The 18405-nt window shown below is 47.1% G+C and overlaps 1 protein-coding gene across 2 annotated transcripts in view; it reads right to left on the bottom strand.

The window, feature by feature from the left end:
- Positions 1-18405, bottom strand: part of LOC132380411 (tyrosine-protein kinase Fyn-like) — a 300099-nt gene that overhangs the window by 200809 nt on the left and 80885 nt on the right. The window contains exon 2 of one of the 2 annotated variants that reach the window (XM_059949171.1): positions 16048-16124. The exons of the other annotated variant lie outside the window; for it this stretch is intronic. The gene's annotated coding sequence lies outside the window, so the exon portion shown is untranslated. The remainder of the gene's footprint in view (positions 1-16047; positions 16125-18405) is intronic. 2 annotated transcript variants of the gene reach the window in all.

Below are 18405 nucleotides of genomic sequence, written 5' to 3'. Positions count from 1 at the left end.
TGGTGCCAGATGGGGTGGTTTGAGTATCTCAGAAACTGCACTTATTAGAAAAACAAGATTTTTATTGGTATTTACAGATGCGACAATATGTTGATAAGATGCTTAGAAATGTAACCAAGCCAAATACATGCTTGATAGAGCTCTTTAGAAAAGCATATAATTCAGATAATGGTAGTAGAATCATTTCAAGCATGTATAAGGGGTTGTCAAATCTTAAAACACATTCGATTTCATACATTAAAACAAAATGGGAGAAGGAAGGAGGGATAATTATATCTGAGGAAGAATGGACAACAATATGGAGATATCATTGGAAGTGTACCAATTCACAAAAATGGAGGGAGTTTGGATGGAAAAACTTGATAAGATATTTTATTACACCCTCTCAGAAATCCCATTATGATGGTAACCTCCCTGTTTGCTAGAGAAATTGTGGAAACCAAAATGCAAATCATTATCATATTTTTTGGGACTGCCCTGTTATATTGGAGGGGGATACACAATGCCATACGAGACATCTTTAAATGTGAAATACCCTTGGAGAGTAAGACCATATATTTTGGATATATGCCTCAAGAATGGTTGAAAAGAGATAAATATTTAATGAATATCCTGTTGGTGGCTGGTAAAAAGACTCTTACTAGGAAATGGTTATCACAGAAGAGCCCAACTTTAAATACATGGATGGACATTTACAAAATGGAGAAGATAACAGCATCTGTTATTCATAAGCTGGAACAACTTGATTCATACTGGGAAAAATGGTTTAACTACTTAATGCCTCGTAGGCCTGATTTTATTCTCACAAATCAATGAATCTGCTGAAAAAAAAGATCACTCCCTACTTGTACATAGTTCTTTCCTTTTGCTTGTTTTTTCTTTCCACTCTTTTCTATAAGTGCATACCTCAGATAAATACTTTGTGGAGGTTTGTGATATATATGATTATATGATATATATGCACAATGTCTGAAATACATCTGATGGAAATGTTTGTTTGATGATGAACTTCAATAAAAAAATAAATTACAAAAAAAAAAGAAACTGCTGATCTCCTGGGATTTTGACACACAACCGTCTCCAGAGTTTACAGAGAAAAACAAAAATCATTCAGTGAGTAAAACACCTTGGCAATGAGAGAGGTCAGAGGAGAATGGCCAGACTAGTTCAATGTGACAGTAATTCATGAAACCACACATTACAACGGCAGTGTGCAGAAGAACATCTCTGAATGGACGACACATGGACTCTTGAAGTGGACGGGCTACAGCAGCAGAAGACCACAGACATACTCAGTGGTCATTTCCTTAAATATAGGAGGTACATAACTCGGCTCAGTTTAAATGGGTGGGTTGATGGGCGGCACAGCTCAAAGGGCTGGAAGGGCTAGTCCACGTTGAATCTCAATATAAAATAAATAAGTGGCCACTGTGTACACAATTCTGTCCCCAGACTCACACTAATTCAAAGGTTCATCCCCCCATCCAGTTCATCCTTAATTCCAGCATTGCCTGAAAATATTATGTTACAGAGACCCTGCTTGTTCGGTATTTTGCCACAAAGGGTTGGCTGTTGCAGTTGCTTGAACTGTGGCTTCAGTAAAGAACGGCATTCTGCAGGATTATCACGGAGGATCCTTCGCCCAATTAATTCTCACGAGACAATGCCAGGCACTGTTTCAAAGCACATGACTCGTCGATGCTTGATCTGAAAACCTTGAAGAGCAAAGGAGAATACCGCATTCATTTTAAACGTGAATTATTCTATTGATCGTTCAGACGGTGATGTTTTAAAAGTGCAAGTTGATTTGTAGTCAATGGACCGTGAGGAAAAAATCTGTTTTGAAGTCAGGATGAAAGCGAGTAGTGCAGAACTTTAATGAGCTTAAAATTCACTTTCAGGGCTCCCAACTTGATTCCTATGAGTACTTCCCTTGGAAGAGAGGGTGAAGCTGTCGACAGCAAAGCAAGAGTGAAAAAGACTATTATTGGCAATTAAAGTCACTCTCCAATTGTTTATCATTTCATTTCTTTGCACTGAGTCTCGTTTCAGATCCCTCACTTCATGAGACTTTTTTTCCTTTCAAAGACCCCGTCACGAGAGGTGGAACCGGGTTCGGCCGGCCAACAGGGCTCTGGTGAAGCTGTACGGGCCAATCCCCTGCACAGTAGATTACAGAAACATTGATAACTCCAACCACACTGAATGTGGACGATGGAGACTGGAGGTTATCGATGGACTCTGCTCCACTGGGAACGAAGGGACCAGGAAAAAGTGTTATCATGAGATTAATGGATTCTATTCTCCTTTTGCCCCCCCCCACCATAAGTGTGGCCCTCAATTTAATGCCATGTGCACCTATTCCTGCATATCACCGTAGTAAATACTGTCATGTTCCCAAGGTTTCGATACAAGCCCCTCTTTTCTGGCTTTGTCAGAGGTTCTATCTGTCCCTGGTGTTGCGAAGGATGGGTTTGGTCCGGTGCCGGGCACCGTTCCAGTCAGCTGGACGGTGCCATACTACTTTGTGAGATAGAAGCTCTCCTCCTTGTGGACTGAGAGTTTGCGAAGAGGGACAAGGCTTTGTCACGGTTCACCCTGAGCAACAGTGGGTTCTCTGATCTACGGGCTGTTCCCAGGACATACACCGAGACCAGTATCAAGAGCCGCTGGCAGATCATCAGCTCGGTGAAAGACGTCCTTTGGTTGGAGGAATGCTGCCGAACGGTACGTTCCGGGCTGCAGGAGGACGTGCTGAGCTCGGTACAGCCAGGTGGGGGAGGACCACAGTGATGGGTTCTTCTACCGGAGGGGGAGGGGCCGGGTTGGGTGAGGAAGTCCCTCAACTATTGTAATAGTGACCCACCCTCATGAGTGGCAATCTCCTTTGGTGTAAGGAATATAGCAGAACCCTATTTAATGCATTGACTGAAAAAGGAAGAGTGGAAAGGCTTTGTGCTGCTTATTCTGTTTATGTATTGAGATGCAGTGCAGAATAGACCCGCCCAGCACAGCCAATCCTGATTTAACTCCAGAACGATCCAGGCTGATGCTCCATTGCAGATGTGCTGGATTTTGGATGGGACAATAAAAAGAAAGCCAGACTGCACACTCGGGTGGGAGTGAGATTCCACAATACTCCTTCAAGGGCAGCAAGGGAGTAGGCTCAGTATTCCCGAGGGAAGGGTTTGGGAGCTTTATAGAGATTGCGGAGATTTATGCATAAGTTGATAAGAGGCATTGATATAGTGGACTGTCAAAGACTTTTCCCCAGGGCATAAAAGGCTAATTCAGGGTGATATAATTTTAATGTGAGTGTTAAAATCACTCACATTAACACAGAAAAATACAACAGAATTTGTGAAAAATTATTTATTTTACTTTTATTTATTGGAAATACAATGTGGAGTAGGCCATTCTGGCCCTTTGAACCACGCCACCCAACAATACTCCTAGCCTAATCACAGGACTGTATGACCAATTAACGTAAACCGTTAGGTTGATCTTAGAGTAGGTTATGAGGTCTATAATTATAGGAGCAGAAATAAACTATTTGGCCCATCAAGTCTGCTCCACCATTTCATTGTAGCTGCTCCATTTCCCTCTCAGCCCCAATCTCCTACCTTCTCCCTGTAACCCTTCATGCTCTGACTAATCAACCTCTGCTTGAAATATACCCAATGACTTGGCCTCCACAGCCTCTTGCGGCAACAAATTCCACAGAATCACCACCCACTGGCTAAAGAAATTCCTCTTCATCTCCATTCTAAAAGGACGTCCCTCTATTCCGAAGCTGCATCCTGTGATCTTAGCCTCTCCCACCACAGGAAATACCCTCTCCCTCTCCACTCTATCGAGCCCGTTCAACATCCCTCTATTCTGAGGCTGTGTCAGCACAACATTGTGGGCCGGAGGGTCTTTACTGTGCTGTACTCCTCTGTGATCTATGGTCTAAAAACTAAAACAATGAAGACAAGGAGTGAAAATAACTTGATAGTTTTATCTTAAGGGTTGGTTCAAATTCTGTGAACTTATTTTCCATGATTCCTGATTGGGAGCTTTGTGTGGAGTGACATTGAGTGAGAGTTTTGTTCTCCGCCACCTTGATACAGTGATGCGTGCTGTGTGCTAAATCTACCACTTCACTCACTGCTTTTGCTTTTTCGGAATATAGATTGCAGGCCGGCTGGGAGCTCGAAATAGACTTCAGCTTTTTCATGAGAATCCTCTGTCCTATTCTGGTTTGACCTACCAGCAGTCTGTTCATCCACCTTCTCAAGTTGTACTGAGAATGGGCAGTCGGCACAAGTCCTGTTTAACTCATACCAGTGCAGAGGGCAGTGAATATGCTGCAAATTTACAAAAACTTACAATACTTGGCATATTTAAAAATTGCTTTTACTTGTTACATGCACTCCAATGAAATGCGTCGGTTGCATCAAACCAAATCAACGAAGATTGTGCTTGGGGCAACACACAGATTTCACCACACCTCCAGCGCCAACGCAACGTGCCCACAACTTATGAAACCTCATCCGTACGTGTGTGGACTGTGGGAGGAAACCAGAGCACCCGGTGGAAACCCATGCAGTCACAGGGAGAACGTACAAACTCCTTACAGGCAGTGGCGGCATTTGAACCCCATTTGGAGACAGTAAGTCATTGGGCTAACTGCTGTGTTGCCCGTGCCAACCAGGACACCAGGCTAGACATGCTCTATCGTTACCAGCAGGTAGAAGGTACAACAGCCTTGGGACTCACACCAGGTTTAAGAACAGTTATTACCCCTCAACTATCAGGCCCTTGAACAAAAGAAGATAATTACCCTAACTTGCTGATCCATTGAGATGTTCCCACAACCAATGATCTCACTTTAAGGACTGTTGATCTCATTATCTCATCATTTATTTATATTTGCATTTGCACCGTTTGATATCTTCTGCAGTCTGGTTGATCTTTCATTGATCCTGTTATAGTTACGATAGATTTATTGAGTATGTTTGCAGGAAAGTGAGTCTCTTTCACCAATCAGCTCCCAGTTTCTTACTTCATTCCCTCCCCCACCTACTCACCTTCCCCCTCATTTGGTCTCACCCATCACCTGCCAGCTTGTACCCTTCCCCTCCCCCACCTTCTTATTCTGGCTTCTTCCTTTCCTTTTCTGATAAAGGGCCTTGTCCTGAAATGTCGATGGTTTATTCCTCTCCATAGATGCTGTCTGGGCAGATGGGGCTCACTAGCCGTGGTTGGAAGAGAAGGAAAATTCTGATCTCAAATCTCCAGCTATAACAACTCATGGGGAAGACTTTGGGAGTAAATCCCGAGGGAATAATCTGGAGCTGGCGTTCTGAGGCAGTCCTACTTTGAGTTCAACACTGACAGGCAACTCTTGCGATGCCACCGGTGCCAAACTGTATCGGTCTCTGCTGTTTCTTTGGATCGGCCAGATGTGTAGTGAGGGGGAGCTTCTACGCGGGCAATAGCTTGCTTTCCATATCGTACTGTCCAGGCTTGTGTATCTAAACAGCTAGATCCATGGTCATCCCTGACTGATGGAGGCCTCATTCTCATTCATTCCGATTCTACTTGACCCGCTGAGTTCCTCCAGCACTTTGTGTGCATTGCTCTGGAGTTCGTCGTTAAACTGCGACCTTCTCAATCAACATGATTTCCTCTGACATTACTTCAAGGTGAGTTTTCCCCAGCTTCTTGACAAATATTTATTTTGCAATTAGCACTCCAAGAACAAATCTATGATCTTTATCACACACTATCATCAGTTGTAAAACTCCTTGAGCAAACTCCACTCCTCTAACTACGGGGAAACACATGATTTATCAGGAACATTCAGCCTACAAAATAAGTTGTCCAATTCAACTGGACAAAAGCCAGAGTCTTGACTCAAGCAAAAACAAGAAAAGAAAGAGAATTTTTCAAAGCGTGGTTCTCTACAGAAGGATCCATTGACATAGGTCTGGTACATGCACCCTTACGGAGAAGAAAAACAAGCAACAATCAGTACATCACCAGTAATCTCAGGATCTGGACAATCACTTAAAACGGACATCGAGCCAAACAGGACCTTCTCTTGGTAAACTGTTCACAGTGTTTTGAACCAGATCAGACCACGGCGTCTAATCAGTATCAATTCGGACCGCGGAGGAGTGTATAAGCCGGCATTCAGAGGAGACAGCACCCTCAATTGCACACTGATAATGGCTTCTCGATTGGAGCTGAAACATCTGCAAACATTTTGCCAAGTTCAGTGATCAACCAATATGCCTGTAATATTAAACCTGATACATATTGGAATAAAATCAGGCAAACAAAAGACCCTCAGATGCACCATGAGTTCTGATGGCTGAGGACAACATTTTACTAAACATTTCAATGACTCAAAGTACATTTATTACCAAAGTACGTATGCAGTATACAACCCTGAGATTTGTCCTCCCACTGACAGCCACGAAACGAAGAAACACCATGGAGCCCCTTAAAAGAAAAACATCAAACCCCCAAAAGGCGAAAAAGAAGAAAAAATTGTGCTAACAGTGAAAAGAAAATGAGCAAGAAGCACAGAATATAAAACATTGAACCGCAGAGTCATTGAAACAGTCCTGGACTGTTCATTTCAGTTCAATTTAACACTGTGTCATTAGTTGACTGCAGACTGCAAAGCCAGTTCGCTCCGATCAAAGTCGCACAAAGTAGCAATGAGAAAGGGAGCGGCCAGAAAACAAACACGTCATAACGTGAACTACTGCCCACTCTTAGGAAAAGGAATGGGCCTGAAGAGTCAAAGGTCAACGTGCTTACCATCTGCTCCGTGGAAGTTTCAAAGGCAGAAAGATGTGAAGTTTGCTGAGGCTGCAGCATTATCAACTTAGAAACTTCCAGGATAGAGATCAGGCAATGTGACCTGCTTCTTGACTCTTTAACCATTAACACATTCAACAAAGACAGACAACACCTCAAAGGAATGTGGCTGAGTAGGGAAATATCAGGGCTAGTCTATCACCCTTCCTCCCCAGTTTCAGTCAGTGTTGAGTGTAGGGGAGGTAACTGCCCCTCCTCTTAGCACATCAGTCTCACCGGCTCTGTCATCGTTCTTAAAATTGATGCACCATCAATAACTCACACTGAGACGTAGGCGAGATATCGGCTTTTATTGACTGGAAGAAGGAACCAGGAGTGAGTGTCTATCATACAAGGTCTTGGAGACTGAGGCCGAGCGTCAGGCCGCAGGTCTCCTTTATACAGGGGCCTGTGGGAGGAGCCACAGGAGCAGTCAGTAGGGGCGTGTCCCGACAGGCACATAGTTCACCACAGTAACTGCCCCTCCTCTTAGCACATCAGTCTCACCGGCTCTGTCATCGTTCTTATTCTCAGAGTCGTAGAACATCGAACAGTACAGCAAAGGCCCTTTGATCCACAATGTTGCCCTGACCTTTTTCCTACTCTCAGATTAATCCAACACTTCCCCCTCCCATAGCCCTCCATTTTTTTTCACCCATGTGCCTATCCAAGAGTCTGCTAAATACCCCCAACTCTACCAACTCTAGCAGAACAATCCAAATATCCACCACACTCTGTGTGGAGAAGCACATTTCTGACCACCAACACCCCCCCCCCCCTACATTCCTGCAGCCCACAGAGCCTGAGAGCACACACAAAGAGAGATTGGACACCGTAACCACAACTGCAAATACAGAGCATTTTTCTTGAACAGATTCAAACAAAGTTTTGCATCAAGCCACCAGAGGTGAGTTTTAACAGGTTCCTAACGTATGAAAAGAAAGGCGGAGGTGGAAGCGGGGTGGTAGTTCAAAGCCTGGAGTTCTTGCAACTGAAGGCACGCCGTTGGTGGTGTAACACGTCCGGGGATCAGCTTGCTGGAGCACTCATTTATGGTCTCAATAACCCTTTGAGCCAGGGCTTATCAAAAAAAAACCACAGCGATGTTTGCAAAACTGGGTGGCAATTTTGAAATGGAGTTCTTGCTTAACTAGCTGCCAGAGTGAGCCAGCAAGTACAAGGGTGTGATATATTAAAAAAAGACAAATAGCTTACTTTATTTTAAGGTTTCCTTATGAGTTGAACAGAGGCTTACTCTTGCCTAGGGGTTGAGCCTAGGTCAGTTCAGGGGTTAAAGTGGCCCCCGTTTTGAGCACCTTCGGTCCATCCACAACAGGCGGGATCTCCCAGCGGCCACCCATTTCAATTCTACGTCCCATTCCCATCAGGCGTCCCCTACTGCTCAAGTTGGAGGAGCAACATCTCATATTCCACACACACACACACAATGCTGGAGGAACTCAGCAGGTCAGGCAGTATCTATGGAAAAGCGTAAACAGTCAACGTCTTCGGGACTGAGAGGAAAGGGCGACATGCCTCAGATCCGTCCCAGTAGCCTCCAACCTCACAGCAAGAACACTGATTCCCCTAACTTCTCCAACTTCCATTAATTTCTTCCCCCCACCCTTAAATGTTCAAGTGGTTCAATTGAATATCAGAGAATATATACAGTAGACAACCTGAAAGTCTTACTCTTCACAGACACCCATGAAACAAGAACCCCCATAGAATGAATGAAAGAAACATCGAAGCCCCTAAAGAGTCCCCCCACTTTTTCCATTCACCATTTTGGTTCCTCTCCCTTCTCCTCGCCTTCCCATCACCTCCCTCTGGCGCCCCTCCTCGTTTCCTCTCTCCATTGGTCCACTCCCATATCCTATCAGATTCGTTCTTCTTTAACCCCTTAGCTCTTCTAAGGCACTTAACCATACATTGCTCTGCAAGGACACCAGTGCCAAGCTGTTGGGTCCTAATGCCCCTCCCTTGGACAACATTGGTGGCGTGGAGAGGGGAGACTTGCAGCTTGGGCAACCGCTGGTTTTCCATAAAAAAAAACCCTGCCCAGGCTTGCGCCCTGGGAACTTTCCAAGGTGCAAATCCATGGTCTATCAAGACTAACGGAGGCCAACACTACACAGCTCTTCCACCTATCACCTCCCGGCTTCTAACTTCATCCTCCTCCCTCACCCACCTTCCCCTCACCTATCACCTTCCAGCTTGTACTCCTTCCCCTCCCCACTGCCCCCCCCACTTTTCCTGGTTTTTGCCCCTTGCTTTTCAGTCCTGATGAAGGGTCTTGCTCCAAAACATCGACTGCTCCAAGATCAACTTAGCCCTTACCTCACATGTTTCCAAATTTTCTTTCTTAGTTTATCCATGTGCCTATCTAAGCTGCCACTGGCATATCTGCCACAACCACCCCCCGGCAGGGTGTTCCAAGCACCCACCACTTTCTGTGTGAAGAACCTGTCTCAGACTCCCCCACTGTACTTTCTTCCAACCTCCTTAAAATTATACCCCTTCATATCAGCCATTTCTGCTCTGGGAAAAAGTCTCTGGCCATCCACTGTGCCTCCTAACATCTTGTACCCCTCTAAAAAGTCACTTCTCATTCTCCGTCGCTCCAGAGAGAAAAGCCCTAGCCCGCTGAACTTTTCCTCACAAGACGCTCTCTAATGCAGGCAATATCCTGGTAAATCTCCTCTGCACCTTCTCTAATCCAGGTAATATCCTGGTAAATCTCCTCTGCACCCTCTCTAATCCAGGCAGCATCCTGGTAAATCTCCTCTGCACCCTCTCTAATCCAGGCAGCATCCTGGTAAATCTCCTCTGCACCCTCTCTAATCCAGGTAATATCCTGGTAAATCTCCTCTGCACCCTCTCTAATCCAGTCAGCAGCCTGGTAAATCTCCTCTGCACCCTCTCTAATCCAGGCAGCATCCTGGTAAATCTCCTCTGCACCCTCTCTAATCCAGGCAGGATCCTGGTAAATCTCCTCTGCACCTTCTCTAATCCAGGTAATATCCTGGTAAATCTCCTCTGCACCCTCTCTAATCCAGGCAATATCCTGGTAAATCTCCTCTGCACCCTCTCTAATCCAGGCAATATCCTGGTAAATCTCCTCTGCACCTTCTCTAATCCAGGTAATATCCTGGTAAATCTCCTCTGCACCCTCTCTAATCCAGGCAGCATCCTGGTAAATCTCCTCTGCACCCTCTCTAATCCAGGCAGCATCCTGGTAAATCTCCTCTGCACCCTCTCTAATCCAGGCAGCATCCTGGTAAATCTCCTCTGCACCCTCTCTAATCCAGTCAGCAGCCTGGTAAATCTCCTCTGCACCCTCTCTAATCCAGGTAGCATCCTGGTGAATCTCCTCTGCACCCTCTCTAATCCAGGCAGGATCCTGGTAAATCTCCTCTGCACCTTCTCTAATCCAGGTAATATCCTGGTAAATCTCCCCTGCACCCTCTCTAATCCAGACAGCATCCTGGTAAATCTCCTCTGCACCCTCTCTAATCCAGGAAATATCCTGGTAAATCTCCTCTGCACCCTCTCTAATCCAGGCAGCATCCTGGTAAATCTCCTCTGCACCCTCTCTAATCCAGGCAGCATCCTGGTAAATCTCCCCTGCACCCTCTCTAATCCAGGCAGTATCCTGGTAAATCTCCTCTGCACCCTCTCTGATCCAGGCAGCATCCTGGTAAATCTCCTCTGCACCCTCTCTAATCCAGACAGCACCCTGGTGAATCTCCTCTGCACCCTCTCTAATCCAGCCAGCATCCTGGTAAATCTCCTCTGCACCCTCTCTAATCCAGACAGCACCCTGGTGAATCTCCTCTGCACCCTCTCTGATCCAGGCAGCATCCTGGTAAATCTCCTCTGCACCCTCTCTAATCCAGACAGCATCCTGGTGAATCTCCTCTGCACCCTCTCTAATCCAGCCAGCATCCTGGTAAATCTCCTCTGCACCCTCTCTAAAGCTTCCACATCCTTCATATACATAATCAGGCAACCGGAACTGAACACACGTGTGGTCTAGTCAGAGATTTATAGAGTTGCAACATTACCTCACAGCTCTTGAATTCAATCCTCTCGACTAATGCGAAGCAATTCACCTTTGCCTTATCCACTCTATTGACGTGCACAGCAACTTTGTGGGCAAAATTTTCCATCCCCCCTCCCCTTCCTCTATTCCCTCACTTCTTTTCACCTGTGTCCCCTCCTCCTTCCCTCTCCCTGATGGTCCACTCTCCTCTCCTATCAGATTCTTTCTTCTCCAGCCCTTGACCTTACTCAGCCAGTAGGCTTCACCTATCGCCTCCCAGCTCCCCTCCCTCCCCTCCACCCACCTTTCTATTCTGGTGCCTTCTCCCTTCCTTTCCAGTCCCGCCGAAGGGTCTCAGCCCAAAACATCGACTGTTTGTTCACTTCCATGGATGCTACCTGATCTGCAGAGTTCCTCCCTCATTTTGTGTGAGTTGCTCTGGATTTCCAGAATCTCTCGTGTGTTTGAACTTTGAGGGATTTATGAATGTGGCCCCCAAGATCCCTCTGTTCCTCCTTGTGGCTAAGAATCCTGCCTTTAACCCACACACAAACAGAGCTAAATTTATTATTTTTTTTATTTAATGAAAGTAAGCCACTCACTCTATTGTTGGGTGAACAGTGCATAAACTAGATGAATTGTGATGCTCCTCACCAAGAGAAAACAGAGACATATTCACAGCTTAGCCCAACTGAATCGCCCAGAACTTTACACAAGTTCTTTTCATTCGCAGTGCATCCTTTGCTCCCAGCTCAAAAGTGACTGCAGAACTACTTTCTGTTGAAGACTGGCCCCATTCATTCTCCCACAGACAAGCCCCACATCCAGAATCGCTGGATGCCCCTCCAAGCTCAGTGCTGCGTCCAGCTGTTCTGACTCACCAGGCTGTGCGAGTGTGCACATCTGTACCCCCGAACAAAGGAGATACTCAGTTCCACCCCCACCTCCCACCGACCGGTTCCACCATGCTGGCTGCACGCATGTTTACAGGAGTGCGTGGGTGGCTGGTCTAGAGTATGCAGAATCCCTCGCAAGCACACAGGCACACAGACTAAGGGTCCCGACGAAGGGTCTCGGCCCGAAACATCAACAGTGCTTGTCCTTATAGATGCTGCCTGGCCTGCTGCGTTCCACCAGCATTTTGTGTGTGTTGCTTGAATTTCCAGCATCTGCAGATTTCCTCGTGTTTTGACTTCCCCAGTTGACTTCAGATTTATAGACCCAGAGCTTCAGCCACTGGGTTTCAAATTCAGACTTCTGATCAAACTTCAGGCTTCAGTCTTCAATATAAACCCCAGGACAAGCCATTAACAGGAACCCAAACTGAAGACCTCAAACTCTGGACTCGGCAACTTGCATACCGAGGGTGACAGTGGCCCTCGAGCCTCCTGTTCACACAGACATCCGATCCCGGGACCCATCGACCTGTGACCTGCTGGGCCACCAGCCCTTGTCCAGAGCACTCGCCAGCCTAACATCCACACCACTGGTCTTCAGATGCAGAGCAGGGGCCTGAACTCTGGATCTCCTTTATCCCACGTCTGCATTGCTGCCCTTGGAGGGCAGAGTTCAGAGCAGCTGCCTAGATTCCGGGCGTCTTTCATCACCCATCCACCTTGCTGGCCTTTGAACATCGAGCAGAGGCCTAGTCTCCAGCCAGACCTCTAACTCCCCCATATCCCTGTCCCTAAACCCTTCCTCCTCTCTGTCCCCAAAACCATCCCCACAAACTTCAAAAACCAAGACTCTCTGTGCCACAACCTTGGCAAAAACACCGCCTCCACCACAAGGCCAAACTCTGCACAGAACAGTCAGACCCACATTACGCAGAAGCGGGGTTTGATTCGGTAAGAGGTGAGTCACGTTGGTGTAGTTAGTGGGAAAATTAGTAAGAAGAGGAAACCTTGTGATGGTGCACCAATGGCACCCTCCCACGTTAACGTCGTATCCCCCATTTTACACTGAGAATCAATGAGCGAATGAGAACCGATGGGGCAAGCTGGGAGTGGTGAACTCTGTGCCTGTCTGGCCCCCTGCTGACTGCTCCTGTGGCTCCTCCCACAGACCCCTGTGGACTCGCCCCCTGCTGACTGCTCCTGTGGCTCCTCCCACAGACCCCTGTGGACACGCCCCCCACTGACTGCTCCTGTGGCTCCTCCCACAGACTTCTGTGGACACGCCCCCTGCTGACTGCTCCTGTGGCTCCTCCCACAGACCCCTGTGGACACGCCCCCCACTGACTGCTCCTGTGGACCCACCCACAGACCCCTGTGGACACGCCCCCTGCTGACTGCTCCTGTGGCTCCTCCCACAGACCCTGTGGACACGCCCCCCACTGACTGCTCCTGTGGCTCCTCCCACAGACCCCTGTGGACACGCCCCCTGCTGACTGCTCCTGTGGCTCCTCCCACAGACCCGTGGACACGCCCCCACTGACTGCTCCTGTGGCTCCTCCCACAGACTCCTGTGGACACGCCCCCTGCTGACTGCTCCTGTGGCTCCTCCCACAGGCCCCTGTGGACACGCCCCCTGCTGACTGCTCCTGTGGCTCCTCCCACAGACCCTGTGGACACGCCCCCTGCTGACTGCTCCTGTGGACCCACCCACAGACCCCTGTGGACACGCCCCCTGCTGACTGCTCCTGTGGCTCCTCCCACAGGCCCCTGTGGACACGCCCCCTGCTGACTGCTCCTGTGGCTCCTCCCACAGACCCTGTGGACACGCCCCCCACTGACTGCTCCTGTGGACCCACCCACAGACCCCTGTGGACACGCCCCCCACTGACTGCTCCTGTGGCTCCTCCCACAGACCCCTGTGGACACGCCCCCCACTGACTGCTCCTGTGGCTCCTCCCACAGACCCCTGTGGACACGCCCCCTGCTGACTGCTCCTGTGGCCTCTCCCACAGACCCCTGTATAAAGGCGATCTGAGGCCTGACGCTCGGCCTCAGTCTCCAGGACATAGTATGATGGACACTCACTCCTGGTTCCTTCTTCCAGTCAATAAAAGCCGATATCTCGCCTTACGTCTCAGTGTGAGTTATTGATGGTGCATCACTGGGCGTGGTACGCAAAAACCAATCGTAACTCTCTGCAGTTTTACAGGAGCCCACACAAACTTATGTTTCTTTTTATATATTTAAAACCACAGGCAGAGGGTCCGCACACCGCACTTGAAAACCAGCGATGCGGATGTCAGGCTGGCGAGTGCGGTGGACAAGAGCTGATGCCCCCCCCCCCACCTCGCAGGTCAGTGGGTCCTGGGATCAAGCATCGGTGAGCAGGAGGCACGTGGGCCCTTGACCCCCAACCCCAGGTGTACAAGTTGGCGAGACTAGTGATCGAGGCCTTGAGTTCAGGTTTCCATAATCAGCTCATCCTGAGGTGGATAATGAAGACCAAAGCCGGAAGCCCCAAATTTGTCTGGAAGTCTGGAATTCAAAACCCGATGGTTGAAGCCCTGTGTCTACGAGGCTGAAGTCAACTGGGGAAGTGAGAGGCCTGTTGTCTGCAGGTCCACGAGACCACTGGAGGCCAGAGGGGGCTGAAGGCCTGCACTTTTGGAGGAGAGAGAGAGAGAGAGTGTGTGTGTGTCTGTCTGTCTGACTGAGAGAGAGGGGAACTGGTCCTGCTTTTGCTGCTGTTGTTCAGTTCTGTTTTATTGTGCAAATGCAGTGTTGGAACCGGAAGCATGGCTAAACTATCTCTGGAGAAACGGCGATTCCTAAGTAATGACTTCAGCATCAGGAGGAAGGACTGAGGTGAGGAGAGACTGTGTGGCCCTAAAGTATGGGTCAGAGGGGAGTAGCTGAACTCGTTGGGCCGGAAAGCCTTTGACTGCGCTGTATCTCTAGATAGTAAAGTTTCCGGGTGGGTAGAAATCAGACAGCACTTGCTGCTCAGCAGCTGATCGACTACCCCAACAACTGACTCACCTCCAAGACGGTGAATTAAACAGGTCAGCTAAGGAGAATTTACAATGTCTATTACAGACCCCAGGGATCATCCACAGGAGCCTCAAGACTCACACCTCCAGGTCCAGGAACAGTTGATACTCCTTGACTCTTGAACTCTTGAACCAAAGGAGATATCTTCACTCTCACTAACAGGAACTATTGCTGAAGTCTATGGACTCACTTTCAAGCACCTTTCCCTCATGTTCTCGATATTTAGTGCTTATTATATACTTCCTTCTGTAATTTAAAGTACTTTTTATTTTTATGTATTGCCACTTAACGAGAAATTTCACAATATATACCAGTGATATTAAAGCTGACTCTGATTCTGGTCTGTCGCACTGTACCAGGAGGCAAATGCCTGTCGAGATCTGTGAAACGGGGTATTAGTCACAAATCGCTGTCTGTGACCCTTTCGCTATGTTTCCGTGCAAATGTTAAACAGTTTGAAAGGAGTAATGGGAGATGCTAAGAGTTGGCACATTATCCCCTCAGACTCCTTAACCCCTCCACCTGCAGAACGACAGGTATGGGTCAGCCATGAGCAGACCAAATGGCAGAACGGTTGAAGTTGTACAAGACATTGCTGAGGGCTAACATGGAGTGTTGTTTGCAAGTCTGGTCACCTGCCTACAGGATATCAGTAAGACTGAAAGAGTGCAGAGAAATTTTACACGGATGGTTCCAGGACTTGACTTATAAGAAGGGTTGTATAGGATTGGAGTTTATTCCCTCGAGGTAGGAAAATGAAGGGAGATTTGATAGAGGTATACAAAATTTTGAGGGTAAAGGCAAGCAGGCTTTTTCCATTGAGGCTGGCTGAAACTAGAACAAGAGGTCATGGGCTAGGGGTGAAAGGTGAGATAGTTAAAGGGAAACTGGTGAGAGTGTGGAGCAAGCTGCCAGCACAAGTGGTGAATGTGATTTTGATTTCAACAAATAAGATAAATTTGGATAGGTACATGGATGGGGGGGGGGGGGTGGAGAGCTATGGGCCAGGTGCAGGTAGGTAGAATAATAGTTCAGTATGGACTAGATGGGCCAAAGGGCCTGTTTCTGTACTGCAGTGGTCTAGGACTCTTTGGCAGCTGGAAGAAGGCGGGAGACCTGTTCCTGCTCCCATTTCCCACGTACTCATCGTCAACGTGCCCTGCAGCAGTTCACTACGTCAACTAGACTACCAGTACTCACAGCCGCTCATGGTGAATGGCCACTTCCCCGGAGAAGATACAGAGATTCTCCTTCAGGTGAACAGTCAGTCCGTGCCTCTGCAGGGACAAAATCAAGATTGACATTTTTTTAACTTGGAAGTATCAAATACAAACGACTGTCACAGTTACAAAGAGCTGTGACCGTGAGCCATCAGCAGGAATTTTGGATGGTGAAACCACCACTATCTTGGCATCTGTGCAGATGGCAAAGTCTTCTTATGCAATATTGATATGTCACAACTCATAGTTACTGAAAAATCAGCAAGAATATCTCCAGGAAGCAGCAAACAAACTGCTAGAGGAACTCAGTGGGTCAAGCAGAATCTGTGAGAGGAAAGAAATTGACAGTGTTTCAGCTCGGCATCCCACAGGATGACAATTCCTTTAGATCACTTTCACTTCGAGTCTCTTTCCATTGGACAGTGTCAAAAAAGCCAAATAAAATCCATTGTGATTCAATATTGTAAAACAATAAAACATGAAAACTTCCGGGGGGGGGGGGGTGAAGGGGGTGAATACTCTTTATAGACACTGCCTATCTATCTATATATTTACTGTAATTTAGTTTTTTCTATTATTATGTATTGCGTTGTACTGCTACCACAAAGCCAACAAATTTCATGACGAATGCCAGCGATATTAAACCTGATTCTGATCTGCAGTCTCTTACACAGAATGCCCAACTTATTCGGTCCACCTGCACACCTGCTCGTTAATACACATATCCAATCAGCCAATCACGTGGCAGGAACTCAATGCATGAAAGCATGCGGACATGGTCAAGAGGTTCAATTGCTGAGCAGGCCAAACGTCAGAATGGGGAAGAAACATGACCTGAGTGACTTTGACTGTGGAATGATTGTTGGTGCCAGACGGGGTGGTTTGAGTATCTCAGAAACTGCTGATCTCCTGGGATTTTCATGCACAACAGCCTCTAGAATTTACAGAAAATGGTGTGAAAAACAGGAAAAAAAAACATCCAGTGAGCATCAGTTCTTTGGGTGAAAACACCTTGTTAATGAGAGAGGTCAGAGGAGAACGGCCTGACTGGTTCAAGCTGACGGAAAGGTGACGGTAACTCAAATAACCACACTTTACAACAGTGGTGTGCAGAAGAGCATCTCTGAACACACAATGCATCAAAACTTGAAGGGGATGAGCTACAGCAGCAGAAGACCATAAGAAATAAGAGCAGAATTAGGCCATTTGGCCCATCAAGTCTTCTCTGCCATTTCATCATGGCTGATCCAGTTTTCCTCTCAGCCCCATTCTCATCTTCTTCCTGTATCTCTTCGTGCCTTGACCAATCAAGAATTTATTAACCTTTTCCTCAAATATATATAAAGGTTGTGTCCTCTATACTTAGACTCTTCCACCATAGGAGACATTCACTCCACATCCACTCTAAGAAGGCCTTTCACTATTCAATACTTTCAATGAAGTCTCGTCTCATTCTTCTGAATTCCAGTGAATACAGGCCCAAAGCCATCAAACGTTCTTCATATGACAAACCATTCAATCCTTGAACTGCTTCCGTGAACCTCCTGCCCAAAACACCTCACAATAGTCCGAGACCTCACCAGTGCCTGATAAAATCTCAACATTACATCTTGCTTTTATATTCTCCCCATTGAAATGAATGCTAACATTGCATTTGCCTTCCTCAACACAGTCTCAACATGCAAGTTAACCCTTAGGGAATCCTGCACAAGGACTACCAAGTCCCTCTCTGCCTGTCTAAGTCCTTCTGTTGCCTCTCTACTTCCTCAAAACTACCTGCCTGCCCCTCCAACTATCTTCATATCGACTGCAAACTTTGCAACAAAGCCATCAATCCCATCATCCCAATCATTTACATATAATGTAAAAAGAATGGGTCCAAACACAGAACCCTGTGGAACACCACTGGTCATCGGCAGTCAACTAGAAAAAGCTCCCTTTATTCCCACTCTTTGCCTCCTGCCAATCAGCCACTGCTAGAATCTTTCCTGTAATACCATGGGCTCATAGCTTGTCAAGCAGCCTCATGTGTGAGCACCTTGTCAAAGGCCTTCTGAAAATCCAAATACACATCAATGAATTCTCCTTTGTCAATCTGGCTTGTTATTTCTTCAAAGAATTTCAATAGATCCGTCAGGCAAAATATTCCCTCGAGGAAACCATGCTGACTACGGCCTGTTTTATCAGGAGCCTTCAAGTACCCTGAGACCTCATCCTTAATAACTGACTCCAACATCTTCCCAACCACTGAGGTCAGATTAGCTGGTCTATAGTTTCCTTTCTTCTGCCTCTCTCCCTGCTTGAAGAGTGGAATGACATTTGCAATTTTCTAGTCTTC

Source organism: Hypanus sabinus, chromosome 24 (genome assembly GCF_030144855.1).
Source record: "Hypanus sabinus isolate sHypSab1 chromosome 24, sHypSab1.hap1, whole genome shotgun sequence".
In the NCBI taxonomy this organism is placed as follows: Eukaryota; Metazoa; Chordata; class Chondrichthyes; order Myliobatiformes; family Dasyatidae; genus Hypanus; species Hypanus sabinus.
Note: the sequence above shows the minus strand (reverse complement) of the source record. Positions and strands in the feature narration are given on the sequence as shown.